The sequence below is a fragment of the Nicotiana tabacum genome, chromosome 13 (genome assembly GCF_000715075.1).
Source record: "Nicotiana tabacum cultivar K326 chromosome 13, ASM71507v2, whole genome shotgun sequence".
NCBI lineage: Eukaryota > Viridiplantae > Streptophyta > Magnoliopsida > Solanales > Solanaceae > Nicotiana > Nicotiana tabacum.
Window position 1 is genome coordinate 77,931,849 of NC_134092.1, and position 14,519 is coordinate 77,946,367.

Consider the following 14,519-nt stretch of genomic DNA (forward strand, 5'->3'; position numbering starts at 1 on the left):
TGCATCATCTTTAAGTGTTAAGGGGAATGCCCTTAGGTAAACTACATCTTATGACACACCATTGTATTGAAAGGTGTTCGTTATCTCCTCGAAGTCCATCAGATGATTGTTTGGATCTTCGTTCATCAGTCCTCTGAAAACGCAGTTGTTTTGAAGAGTTTGGAGCAACCCTTCCTTCAGCTCAAAATTATTAGCTGCCACTGGAGGTGGCCTCACACTTGACATGGCTTGGTTGTAGACCGGTCTAGCATAATCACCAAGTGGTCTCCCTTGGCCTGGAGCTATGTTTCCAAACTGATCTGCACCCACGGGATGATTCTGAGCCATTCTTTGAGCCCTCTCCTCCTTATAAGCAATTTGTGCATCTCTAAGTGCTGCTTCTTCAGCATCCCTTGCAGCTTTCTCTCCGAGTTGGGCTGCCTCTCTCGCAGCCAAATCAATATTATCATCATCTCCAGCCATGTCTTCCTTGATTGAGGATTGCCTAACCTTATCTACTTTCTCGGCGAGATTTCTTTCCTTCCTCAACTGTCGTAGTTGTTTCTCGATTTCTGGTTCGTATGGTTGCAATTCCTTACCAGAAGATCGAGTTATGCACCAATCTAACCTGTAGCCTGTGCACAGTTAAAGAACACCAAACGTAAAAAGGGAAAAATAAAATAAAATATAAAGAAAAATTCCTGAATTAGCACTACAAACTATTTCAAACACTATTGATTGCCAATCCCCGGCAACGACGCCAAAATTTAAAGAGCGCAAAACACACACTAAAATATGCTCGCTAGTCGAATATAGTAAATTAAAATATCGTATCCACATGTATTGGAATTAAACAGTAGTATCATAGTTTGTAGCTAGATTTCTATCCAAGATGATCAATAATTTAGTTTTATGTGATTAAAACTAAAATTAAATAAGAATTTATACTATTGGCTAATGACAATCAACGCAAGTATTAAGCAAAGGAAGTTATCAATTGGGAGAAGATACGGTTGATAGGATAGGTGCAAGATAAATGTTTGGGATTTAACTCTAGATAATTCACTTCTAATGTTCAAGTCAGTCTCTCGAATTTACTTGGTTATTAGTTCAATTGATTAGTAGAAACTCCTCTCTCGATTAAGTCCCAACCTCACAAGATGAACCAATTTTAAGCACGTGAAGATATGCAAGAATTCGTAGTGGATTGGTCTTTAGGAGAACCTCTCTCGATTATCCTCCTAACAAAGTGTGATGATCCGATAGGTCGTCTTATATTTTAGAACCTAATTCTACGTTACGAGGTCTCAAAAACCTCATCTTAGCCTTCCTCAATTTGCGTGCACAGTCCGAGTGTTCTTCCGAAAAGCTTTTATGTTGAAAACTAATAAAAATTAGAAATTTTGCCTAAAACATCATTTGAATTGACTTCGGTCAACAGTTTTGGTAAACGGGCCCAGATCCGTATTTTGACGTTCCCGGTGGGTCCGTATCGAAATATGGGGCCTGGACGTATGCCCGAAATCGAATTCGGAGGTCCCTAGCTAGAGTTATGAATTTTTGAGGAAAATTAAAAGTCTGAAAATCTAAGGTCTTTAAGAATTGATTGAGGTTTGGCATTGTTAGTACCGGGTCCGTATTTTTGGTTCCGGAGCCCGCTATAGGTCTAATATAATATTTGTGACTTATCTATGAACTGTGGTGAGAAACGGAGTTGGTTTGACGTGATTCGGACGTCCGGTTGTGAAAATAGAAATTTTAAAGTGTTCTTGAGAATTTCATTTGATTTAGTACAAAATTCGTAGTTCTATGTGTTATTTTGGCGATTTGATCGCGCGAGCAAGTTCGTATGATGTTTTTAGACTTGTGTGTATGTTTGGTTTGGAGCCCGGTGAGTTTCGGATAGGCTACGGGATGTTTTGGACTTGGGAAAAAATCTGGTTTTTGCAGTTTCAGTGCCTTCTGGTTACCTTCTTCGCATTTGCGAAGGCTCTCTCGCAAACGCGTAGTAGAAACTGGGCTGGCTGAATTTTGCTTCTTCGCGAATGCGAAGACTGGGTCGCGAACGCGGAGCAATGGGGATGTTACCCTTCGCGAACGTGACCAGCTCAATGCAAACGCATAGTGATAGGGACCTGGGGGAGGGGGTCAGTCACTCTTCATCGCGAACACGAGCAAGTACTCACGAACGCGAAGGCCAGGGGGCCGTAACCTTTGCGAACGCGATAGGAGTTTCGCGATCGTGTAAGTTTGGCAAGCTCTGCTCTTCGCGAATGTGACAGTGTCCTCGCAAATGCAATGAAAACTGTCGCCCAGCTATTAAACAGTCCCATTACGGGACTTAAGCCATTCTTTCACATTTTCAAAAGCTAGACGGCCTAGAGGCGATTTTCAAAAGACATTTTCTTCCCCAAAGTGGTTGTAAGTGTAACGACCCAACTTGTTGTTTTAAGAATTAACTCCCCGTTCAGCGACTTAAGGTCTTGAGCAGCTTCGCAATATGTATTATGACCCGCAGGTGTGGTCAAGTTTGATTTTCGGAAGATTCGGAATTTAATTGAAAGAACAATTCCTATATAGAAACTTAAATGGAAAGAGTTGACCGGAAAGTTGACTTTTGAGCAAACGACCCCGAAATAGAATTTTGATGATGTAAATAGCTTCGTATGGTGATTTCGGACTTAGGCGTGTGTCCGGATATGGATTTGGAAGTCCGTAGGATAATTCGACACATTTTGGGAAAAGTTGGAAAATAGAAGATTTTTGGAAAGTCCGACCGAAGGTTGAATTTTTGATAACGAGGTCGGATTCCGATTTCGGATTTGGAATAGCTCCATTACGTCATTTATGACATGTGTGCAAAATTGGACATCATTCCGGGTTGGTTTGATTGGTTTCGGCACGAGTTTTAGAAGTTGGAAGTTTTGAAAGTTCATAAGTTCATTTCGTGGTACGATTTGTATTTTTGGCGTTGTTTGATGTGATTTGAGACCTCAAGCGAGTTTGTGTTAGGTTATGGAACTTGTTAGTATGTTTGGACGGGGTCTCGGGGGCCTTGGGTGTGTTTCGGATGGGCTACGGGTCATTTCCTTCTATTTTTGAACTGCTGGTTCTGGTGTCTGATGTCCTTCTTCGTGATCGCGAAGCTCCTTTCGCGTTCGCGAAGTGTCTCTGCTCACCACCTCAATTTCTTTCTTCGCGTTTGCATAGTACGCCTCGTGATCGTGTAGCGCTGCACATTTCCTACATCGCGTTCACGTCCTCCATTCCGTGTTCGCGTAGTAGAAACCAGGCCCTCAGCACTGGTGGTCGTTACTCTTCGCGTTCGCGTGTTTCCCTACGCATTTGCGTAGGTTTCCGTCTCTTCTTCTCCGCATTCACGAGCATGTCTTCGCATTCGCGAAGCACTTCCTGGCAACCTTAATTTGTCTTCTTCGCGAACGCGTCCCTTTCTCCGCGTTCGCGATGCACAAACACCTGAGCAGAATAAATAGTACTCTATTCTGAGGGCTTTGCCATTTTCACCATTTTGGAGTTCTAGAGCTCGGTTTTGAGCGATTCCTTGTGGGTTTTTCAAGCAAATCGATTGGGTAAGTTTTCTTCACCTAGAATTTAATATATTGCATGATTTTATCTTTATTTTTATCATTTAATTTGTGTTTTGAGTTGAGGAAAATAGTGGTTTTTGAAGAAAATTTTCAAAATGAAAAATCACGCTTTGAGGGATGAAATGGTATTGGAATTTGATGATTTTAGTATGGTTGAACTCGTATCGGAATGGGTGTTCGAATTTTGTAAAAATTATGTCGAGTTCCTAGAGGCGAGTCTCGCGTTGACATTTGTTGACTTTTTAGAATAAATTGTTAAGTCGACGTTTTATTATCCAAAATTATTTCCGATGAATTTTAACGAAGTTATACAATTAATTTGGATAGATTTGAGCTGTCCGGAGGTCAATTCAAGCAAGAAGGCGATTTTTGGAATATCGGCATAACTTCAAAAAGGTAAGTGTCTTGCCATTTGTGAAGTGTGAAAAGCCATGTATGCGAGGTGACGAGTACGTACTCGGGTTTATATGTGCAAATTTTATTGGGTTAAATTCTTAGGCATTATTGTCTAGTAAATTGGATAATTGTTGGCATTTATTTAATCATATATTTGCCATGCCTCAAATCACATTTATTGAATTTGTTTTTGTATGACGATTTGATGTGAATGTTACTTGTATATTTATGTGAATTCCTTGAGTTTGTTAGTTTGATATTTCTTGGAATTTAATTTCAAATTATATTTGAAAAAAGATTTATTTGAAGGGATTATATTCAAAATATATTTATTTAAGAGTATTATATCCTAAAGAGTATTATTTGAGAAGCATATAGGAGAACGATATTTATTTGAAGAACTTGATTTAATTGATTTACTTGTATTTATTATTTATTGAGCAATATTAATAGTGTTCTTTTTGCCATGCCGAGCATATCACTGGTTGATTTGTGTTGCCCTTATTGTTATTTGTTTCCTATTATTTTGTATACTATATTGCACAGGTTATTAGACTAGTGAGTGTCTTGACTGTACCCCGTCTCTACTCCACTAAGGTTAGTCTTGATACTTACAGGGTACCGACCGTGGTGTACTCATACTACACTTCTGCACATTTTGTACAGTGCCAGGTATTGGATCTTTCGGACAGAGACAGAGTTAGAGTGGGGTCGCAAGGATTCGAGATAGAGCTGCTTGGTCGTCACAGTTCCTTGGAGTCCTTCCATTTTTATTGTACCGTTTATTATTATTCAAACAATATTGAGTATTCGATCTTTGAGATCATTTCATGTATTCAGTTATAGTTTGTGACTCAGTATTTCCAGTCTTGGGAATGTTTTCGTATTTGTTTTCGTTGTTGGTTTTGATTGCCTATTTAATTCATGTTCAAAAAAAATGGCTTGAAATGTAATTGTAATCGGCTTACCTAGTCTTAGAGACTAGGTGCCATCACGACACCTGTGGTGGGATTTTGGGCCGTGACAAGTTGGTATTAGAGCTCTAGGATCATAGGTTCTATGAGTCACGAACGAGTCTTGCGGATCGGTACGGAGACGTCTGTACTTATCTTCGAGAGGCTACAGAACTATTAGGAAATTTCCACTTCTTTCATTCTTGTCGTGCGGAATTTGTTGAATTTGGAATTTGAGCCTTTGCATCTCTATTCTCTCACAGATGGTGAAGGCACGCGCTACCGGGTTAGCTGAGCAGGCACCCGCGCATACTTCTAGGGACGCAAGAGGCCGGGCCGGAGGTAGGGGTCGAGGAAGGGCACGTATCACAGCTAGAACATCAGTTAGAGGGGCAGTTGAGGATCCGCCTGTTGCTCCAATTGGGGGACAGGCACCAGAGACACCTGTTGTTACCCCCGGACTTCAGGAGACTTTAGTACAGTTCCTAAACATGTTTGGTACATTGACTCAGGTGGGATTGATCTCCGCTTCACCAAATATTTCACAGGTTAGGGGATGAGTTCAGACTCATACCGCTCGTACTCCAGAGCAGCGAATTCACAGTGGTCAAGTTTCGGGTATAATACCGGTATAACCTGTTATTCCGGTTCGGCCTGAGGTCGGGCCAGAGGCATGAGAAGAAGAACAAAAGAGACTAGAAAAGCTTAAGAGGTATAGTCCACCTACTTTCAGTGGCACAGCTACAGAGGATGCCCAAGAATTTCTAGAAAATTATCACCGTATTCTCCGCACCATGGGTATTGTGGAAGTGAGCGGAGTTGCCTTTACTACATTTCAACTATCAGGCGCAGCGTATTAGTGGTGGCAAATCTATGAAGAAGGTAGACCAGCCGATGCAACACCACCAACTTGGGCTCAATTTTCGGAAATGTTCTTGAAAGAGTTTGTTCCCCAGACTCTCCGAGATGCGTGGCGCACAGAGTTTGAACTGTTGCGTCAAGGCACTATGACAATGTCAGAATATGCTATTAGGTTCAGTAAGTTAGCCCGTCATGCACCTATCTTGGTTCCTATAGTCAGAGAGCGGGTCCGCAGATTCATTGAGGGGCTTGATTATGATATTAAAATATGCATGGCTCGAGAGTTGCAAACTGATACTCCATTTCAACAAGTAGTGGAGATTGCGAGAAAGACTGAGGGTGTTCTAGGCGAGGAAATGGAGTCTAAGGAGGCCAAAAGGTCTCGAAGCTCTAGAGGGTTCAGTGGATTTTACTCTTCAGCTAGGACCCATTATAGCGGAGGCTCGAGCAGTCGGCCAGCTCAGTTCACACATCAGATTAATCGGAGTGCTCCAGTAAGTTCTTACAATGCACCACTGGTACGGGATTCCTATAATGGTTATTTCAATTATCCGGTACAGACTCAGTATGAGCAACCGCGACCTTAGAGGGGCTGTTATGAGTCTGGTGACACTAGGCACATTATGAGAGATTGTCCCAGACTTGAGAGGGGTGGATTTTATCAGAACACTCAGACTATGGGCCCAGTGCAGCTACTACCCCATGTGCACAGCCAGTTAGGGGTGGAGGACAGACGGGTAGAGGGCGCCTAAGAAGTGGAGGCCCGACCCATTGATATAATCGCTAAGATTTGGCTGAGGCCGATACACCAGATGGTGTCGTTACAGGTACGATCCCGATTTGTTATAAAAGAATATTCTCCCTTAATTTGATTCAGATCTAAATATTGAGGTGAGTCCTCCTATTATGCTCTGCTTATGGGTGAGCTTCGTAATTTTGTGACCCACTTATATGTTTACCCCTGTTGGGAGATTTGAAAATGTGAGCCCGTGTCTGTCATTTTTATTTTTGTGCACCATTTAGGGCTATAAGTCCAAAAGTAATTTTTATTATTCATTACAGTGGGTTTGATGTATTTCAGAATAATTGATTCCAATTTTATGAATTATATGCCCTACCGGTATGAGGGTTCATTATGTGTTATGAAAAATATTTACAAAATTTATTGAAAAGAAAAAAGAAAGTAAATTGAAATTTCAGTTGGCACAATGTGCAAAATACTTGTGTTTCGGAGTTGAGGACGAGATCCTCGCATTTTTTATATGATGTGAAATATTGAAACCGGACTACAAGCCGCAGTGGAAGTTATATAAGGACGAGGTCCTTGTGGTGAAATATTTATGAGTTTAAATTCTCCCTTTGTGAAGTTTAATTTGTACTATAGTACTAATAGGGAGTTATGCCTGATAGGCTTATGTGATAATTCTTTTATGTATTTCTTTGCCATGATTATGCTGTAATTATTGAGTTTTAGCCTATGAGGTGAGTGCCCAAGTGGCGTTAAATATGACTCGTTAAGTCGGGTAAATAGTTATGAGGTCTTCATGCCTCATATTTTGCTGTCAGTGTTGTGAAAATTCGAAATGAGGCTTTGGTTAATATGAGGTTCATTGGCGATGTTGTAATCGATTATGAACAACCATTAAGACCAGAGATGTGGTGATGGGCATACATATGATGTGCTTCATATCCTGATATCATTATGATAATGTAGTGCTTGTAATGCTGAGATTAGTGTTATTGATATATACATTGTGGTGGTTTGTGGGATTGTGGATGTGTTGTTAGGAGTTATTTTGGTGTTACTCTGGCAGGTGGATGGGCCCAATTACAGGGGAGACTCTGCCGAAATTTCTGATAAGTGGATGTGTGCGTAGGCACGAGTTGCAATAGCTAGTTGAAACTAATACTGTGCATTGATGTGAAAATCGAACTTTTTTTGCAAATGTTTGGAGTGTAAGAAATTTAGTCTTCAAGTTTACAAATATGGATAAAAGAAATAATCTCAACTGAGATGGTGCTGTCGGACCCATGTTAAAATGCGGGACGTAAAATCAGCCACGAGTATGTGTGTAAGAATACACTCAGTAATTTAAAATCCTCAGAAAGATTCTTGGCACGTTCGAGGACGAACGTATGTTTAAGAGGTGGAGAATGTAACGACCTGACTTGTCGTTTTAAGAATTAACACCCCGTTCAGCGACCTAAGGTCTCGAGCAGCTTCGCAATAAGTATTATGACCCGCGGGTATGGTCGAGTTTGATTTTCGGAAGATTCGAAATTTAATTGAAAGAACAATTCCTATATAGAAGCTTAAATGGAAAAAGTTGACCGGAGAGTTGACTTTTGAGCAAACGACCCCGGAATGGAACTTTGATGATGTAAATAGCTTCGTATGGTGATTTCGGACTTAGGCGTGTGTTCGGATATGGATTTGGAAGTCCGTAAGACAATTCGACGCATTTTGGCGAAAGTTGGAAAATAGAAGATTTTTGGAAAGTCTGACCGAAGGTTGAATTTTTGATAACGAGGTCGGATTCCGATTTCGGAAATTGGAATAGCTCCATTACATCATTTATGACTTGTGTGCAAAATTTGACGTCATTCCGGGTTGGTTTGATTGGTTTCTGCACGAGTTTTAGAAGTTGGAAGTTTTGGAAGTTCATAAGTTCGATTTGTGGTGCGATTTGTATTTTTGCGTTGTTTGATACGATTTGAGACCTCGAGCGATTCCGTGTTATGTTATGAAACCTGTTAGTATGTTTGGACGGGATCCCGGGGGCCTCGGGTGTTTCGGATGGGTTACGGTTCATTTCCTTCTATTTTTGAACTGCTGGTTCTGGTGTCTGATGTCCTTCTTCGCGATCGTGAAGTTCATTTCGCATTCGCGAAGTGTCTCAGCAGACCGCCTCAATTTCCTTATTCACGTTCGCGTAGTATGCCTCGCGATTACGTAGCTCTACACATTTCCTTCATCACGTTCGCGTCCTCCATTCTGCGTTCGCATAGTAGAAACCAGGCCCTGAGCACTGGAGGTTGTTACTCTTCGGGTTCGCGTGTTTCCATATGCGTTCGCGTAAGTTTCCATCTCTTCTTCTCTGCATTTGCGAGCATGTCTTCGCGTTCGCGAAGCACTTCCTAGCAACCTTAATTTGTCTTCTTCTCGAATGCGTCCCTTTCTCCGCGTTCGAGAGGCACGAACATCTGGGCAGAATAAATAGTACTTTATTCCGAGGGCTTTGCCATTTTCACCATTTTGGAGTTCTAGAGCTCGGTTTGAGCGATTCCTTGTGGGTTTTTCAAGCAAATCGATTGGGTAAGTGTTCTTCACCTAGGATTTAATATATTCCATGATTTTATCTTTATTTTTATCATTTAATATGTGTTTTAAGTTGAGGAAAATGATGGTTTTTGAAGAAAAGTTTCAAAATGAAAAATCACGATTTGAGGGACGAAATGGTATCGGAATTTGATGATTTTAGTATGGTTGAACTCGTGTCAGAATGGGTGTTCAGGTTTTGTGAAAATTTATGTCGGGTTCCGAGAGCCGAGTCTCGCGTTGGCTTTTATTGACTTTTTGGAATAAATTTTTAAGTCGACGTTTTATTATTCGAAATTGTTTCCGACGAATTTTAACGAAGTTGTAAAATTAATTTGGATAGATTTGAGCTGTCCGGAGGTCAATTCAAGTAAGAAGGTGATTTTTGGAATATCGGCATAACTTCAAAAAGGTAAGTGTCTTGCCTAACCTCGAGTGGGGGAATTACCCATTAGGCATCGAGTCTTATGTGCCATTTGTGAAATGTGAAAAGCCGTGTACGCGAGGTGACGAGTACATACTCAGGTTTATATGTGCAAATTTTATTGGGTTAAAGTCTTATGCATTATTGTGTAGTAAATTAGATAATTAATGGCATTTATTTAATCATCTATTTGCCATGCCTCAAATCACATTTATTGAATTTAGTTTTATTTGACGATTTGATGTGAATGTTACTTGTATATTTATGTGAATTCCGTGAGTTTGTTGGTTTGATATTTCTTGGAATTTAATTTCAGTATGGATTTTCCCTCTGCAAATAATTAATTAAATGAGCTTAAGAAGAGGTGTTTATATAATTATTGAAAATTTGGATTAATGAAGGAATTGGCCTATGCTGAGTAATTTCTATCTCTGTTGATTGTTTTTGAGGTCTTATACATATTGTGTGCAGCCTTTGGCTATTTGTTGTGAAATTAATTGATTTGTTGTATCTTTGGAATTGGGTGTGGCCATTGGGCAAATTGTGATATGAATTGATTTTGTTATGTTGCCGTGATAATTTTCCGTGTAAATTATTATGTTGTGTGAGTTATTATTTTGAGGATATAAGGGTGGCATTCCACTGTTGATATTATGAGGGTATAAGGGTGGCATTCCACTATTGTTACGTGTGTTGGGATATTGTCTGGGTGGAGTGATAAGGGTGGCTATAGGAGAGATAAGGGTGGCTATAGGAGCGATAAGGGTGGCTATTGATACTGTCAGGGCGGAGGGATAAGGGAGGCTATTATAGGAGTGATAAGGGTGGCTATAGGAGAGATAAGGGGGCTATTGTCAGGGCTGATAAGTGATGATGTGGAGTGGTTGCATTGGTTATTTTCATGTGATGTTGTGATTTTCCTTGTGTTTATTTTTATACCTTGTTCAATTTGTCTTGTTGTTGGTAAATTGATAATAGTCTGATTTATGTTGAAATTGGGAGCTTGTGGCTATTGCCAGGCGGATTATGAAATGAAATATGGGTACAAGGTGCCGGGAATAAATTAAAATGATGATATTGGCACATGAATTGTCCATGCAGCTGTGATATAAAATGTGGGCACGAGGTGCCGTGGTTAAATGATGATGATATTGGCACGTGAGTTGTCCGTGCGGTTGTGATAAAGAAATTGGCACGAGGTGCCATGAAAATATGAAATTGGGCTGAGACCCATACTTTATGATTTTGAAATGAGGTGCCACATGGTGACTTTTATTTGAAAGATACTTATTTGAAGGAATTGCATTTGGAAAAGATTTATTTGAAATAATTATATTTGACAAATATTTATTAAAGGAATTATATTTGAAAAGAGATTTATTTGAAGGGATTATATTCAGAATATATTTATTGAAGAGTATTATATCCTGAAGAGTATTATTTAAGAAGCATATAGGCGAAAGATATTTATTTGAAGAACTTGATTTAATTGGGTGTACTTGTATTTATTATTTGTTGAGCAATATTAATAATGTTCTTGTTGGCATGCCGGGCATATCACTGGTTGATTTGTGTTGCCCTTATTGTTATTTGTTTCATATTATTTTGTATACTATATTGCACAGGTTATTAGACTAGTAAGAGTCTTAACTGTACCTCGTCTCTACTCTACTGAGGTTAGTCTTGATACTTACTGGGTACCGACCATGGTGTGCTCATACTACACTTCTGCATATTTTGTGCAGAGCCAGGTATTGGAGCTATCGGAGAGAGACAGAGTTAGAGTGGGGTCGCAAGGAATCGAGGTAGAGCTGCTTGGTCGTCGCAGTTCCTTGGAGTCCTTCCATTTTTATTGTACTTTTTATTATTATTCAAACAGTATTGAGTATTCGATCTTTGAGATCATTTCATGTATTCAGTTAGAGTTCGTGACTCAGTATTACCAGTTTTGGGAAGGATTTTATATTTTCTTCTGTTGTTGGTTTTAATTACCTATTTAATTCATATTAAAAAAAAAAGGGGCTTGAAATGTAATTTTAATCGGCTTACCTAGTCTTAGAGACTAGGTGCCATCACGAAGCCTGTGGTGGGATTTTGGGTCGTGACAGTAAGTGATTCTAAACCACATTCTTTCAATTACCCATTACATTTTATGAATTTTCAACCTAAAATCTAGAGTTTCATGGTAGAGTTGGGGGTTTTGGGTAGAAACTAGAGATTTGGAATAAATGGGGATTTAGACCTCAAATTGAGGTCGGATTCCAAAACCAATTATATATCCGGGCTCGGGGGTGAATAGGTAAATGGATTTTTGTCCGAACCTCGGGTTGGGAGAAAGTTTGAAAAATCTAAATTTATGCAATGTAATTGATTCCTTTAGCAATATTTGATATTATTGAGTCATTTTTGAATAGATACGAGTGGTTTGGAGGTGGATTCTAGAAGAAAAAGCTGTGATTGAGTATTGAGTGGCCTTCGAAGCGAGGTAAGTGTCGCGGTTAACCTTGGCTTGAGGGATTAGGTATTATTCGCTTATTTGCTACGTGTTTGTATGTTGAGTACAACGTATAGGTGAGGCGACGAGTACCTATGTGTTGTTATCAACTCATAACATGCGAGTGAGTCTTATTATTGTAATCGTGGTATTCCTAGATCATACTGTTCATGATTAGACTAGCTATTCGTTATGTTGAATAACTCTTATTATATTTTACGAAAATTGGTATTGATTGGGTATTGACTCAAAGTTGAGGTTAGTAACGTAGAATTGAATGTCGAAGTAAGACTTGTTCTTGATATTTGTATCTCCCTGTTGTTACTGTTCACTGTCTTTGTGAGGGAGAGTGTTAAAGCACGAAGGGTAATGTCGTGCAATATTTTGTGAGTGAGTGATAATGCACGAAGGGTGATGCCGTGCCATGTTATGAGAGAGTTAATTCACGAAGGGTGATGCTATCACGTTTCTATTGTTTCTTATGATGAGATTGAGTGTAAAAGCACGAAGGGTGATGCTGTAACGACCCGACCGGTCATTTTGAGAGTTATAGCCCTGTTTTTCCCATTTCTTCTTCCTTTTGTGATTTTCAGCTATATTATGATATATCAGGTTAGTTGGTTCGGGTCCGGAGTGAATTGAGGCACTTAGTCTTTTATTTAGAACATTAAGTTGGAAAAGTCAACCGGATGTTGACTTATGTGTAAACGGGCTCGGGTTTGAATTTTGATGGTTCTATTAGCTTCGTTAGGTGATTTTGGACTTAGGAGCGCGTCTGGAATATGATTTGGAGGTACGTACTGGAATTAGGCTTGAATTGGCGAAAGTTGGAAACTTGGCGATTTCGTTCGGCAGTGAAAAATTTGATATCGAAGTCGAAATGGATTTCTGGAAGTTGGAGTAGGTTCGTGGTGTCATTTGTGACGTGTGTGTAAAATTTGAGGTCATTCGGACGTGGTTTGGTAGGTTTTGGCGTCGTTTGCGGAATTTGGAAGTTTAGAAGTTCTTAGGCTTGAATCCGAGGGTAATTTGGTGTTTTGATGTTGTTTTGAGTGATTCGAAGGCTTGACTAAGTTTGTATGTTGATATATGACTTGTTGGTATGTTTGTTTGAGGTCCCGAGGGGCTCGGGGTGATTTCGGATGGCTAACGGGAGGTTTGGAATTTGGAAATGCAGCTGAACTGCTGCTGCTGGTGTTTTTCTGCACCTGTGGAGGGGGAGCCGCAGGTGCGAGGTCGCTGGTGTGCTTGTTGAGCCGCAGATGCGGACATAGAGGACCTGGGCTGGAACCGCAGGTGCATAAGATTGGTTGCATCTGTGAGCCCGCAGATGTGTGGCTGAGTCGCAGATGCGGAAGTGAGGAGGACTGGCAGTGGTCGCAGGTGCGAGGTCTTTTCCGCACCTACGTGTAATGACCCGGCCGGTCATTTCCGGAGTTATAGCCCCGTTTCCCCAATTTTTGCTTCTTTATGTGTTATTCAGTTGTATTATGTTATACCGGGTTAGTTGGTTCGGACCCGGAGTGGTTTCAGAGTGGATTGAGACACTTAGTCTCCTATTTAGAAGTTTAAGTTACAAAAGTCAACCGAATGTTGACCTATGTGTAAACAATCTTGGATTTGAATTTTTATGGTTCTGTTAGCTTCGTTAGGTGATTTTGGACTTAGGAGTGCATCCGGAATGTGATTTGGAGGTCCGTAGTGGAATTAGGCTTGAATTGGCGAAAGTTGGAAATTTGGCGATTTCGGTCGGCAGTGGAAAATTTGATATCGGGGTCGGAATGGATTTCCAGAAGTTGGAGTAGGTTGAGTGGAGCGGTTCTATATTATTGCTCAGACCGTGACCTTGGCGATGCCGGGATTTCCGAGGGTTGAGTGGAGCGATTCTATAGATTATGTACCAAGTAGGGTGATTTCATATTTGAAGGCTCAGCATATGGTTGAGAAGGGTTGCCTGTCTTATTTGGCTTTTGTGAGGGATGTTAGTGAAGAGACTCCTACCATTGATTCTGTTCTGGTGGTACGTGATTTTCCGGATGTGTTTCCTGCAGACCTGTCGAGCATGCCGCCTGACAGGGATATTGACTTTGGTATTGATTTGGTTCCGGGCACTCAACCCATTTCTATTCCACCATATTGTATGGCACCGGCGGAGTTGAAGGAATTGAAAGAACAACTTCATGAACTCCTTAATAAGGGGTTTATTCAGCCTAGTGTGTCACCTTGGGGTGCGACGGTTCTATTTGTGAAGAAGAAGGATGGTTCCATGAGAATGTGCATTGATTATAGGCAGCTGAACAAGGTCACGGTCAAGAACAAGTATCATTCACCTTGTATTGATGATTTATTTGACCAGCTTCAGGGAGCGAGGGTGTTCTCCAAGATTGATTTGAGATCCGGTTATCACCAGCTGAAGATTCGGGACTCAGATATTCTTAAGATAGCTTTCAGGACCTGATATGGCCATTATGAGTTCTTAGTGATG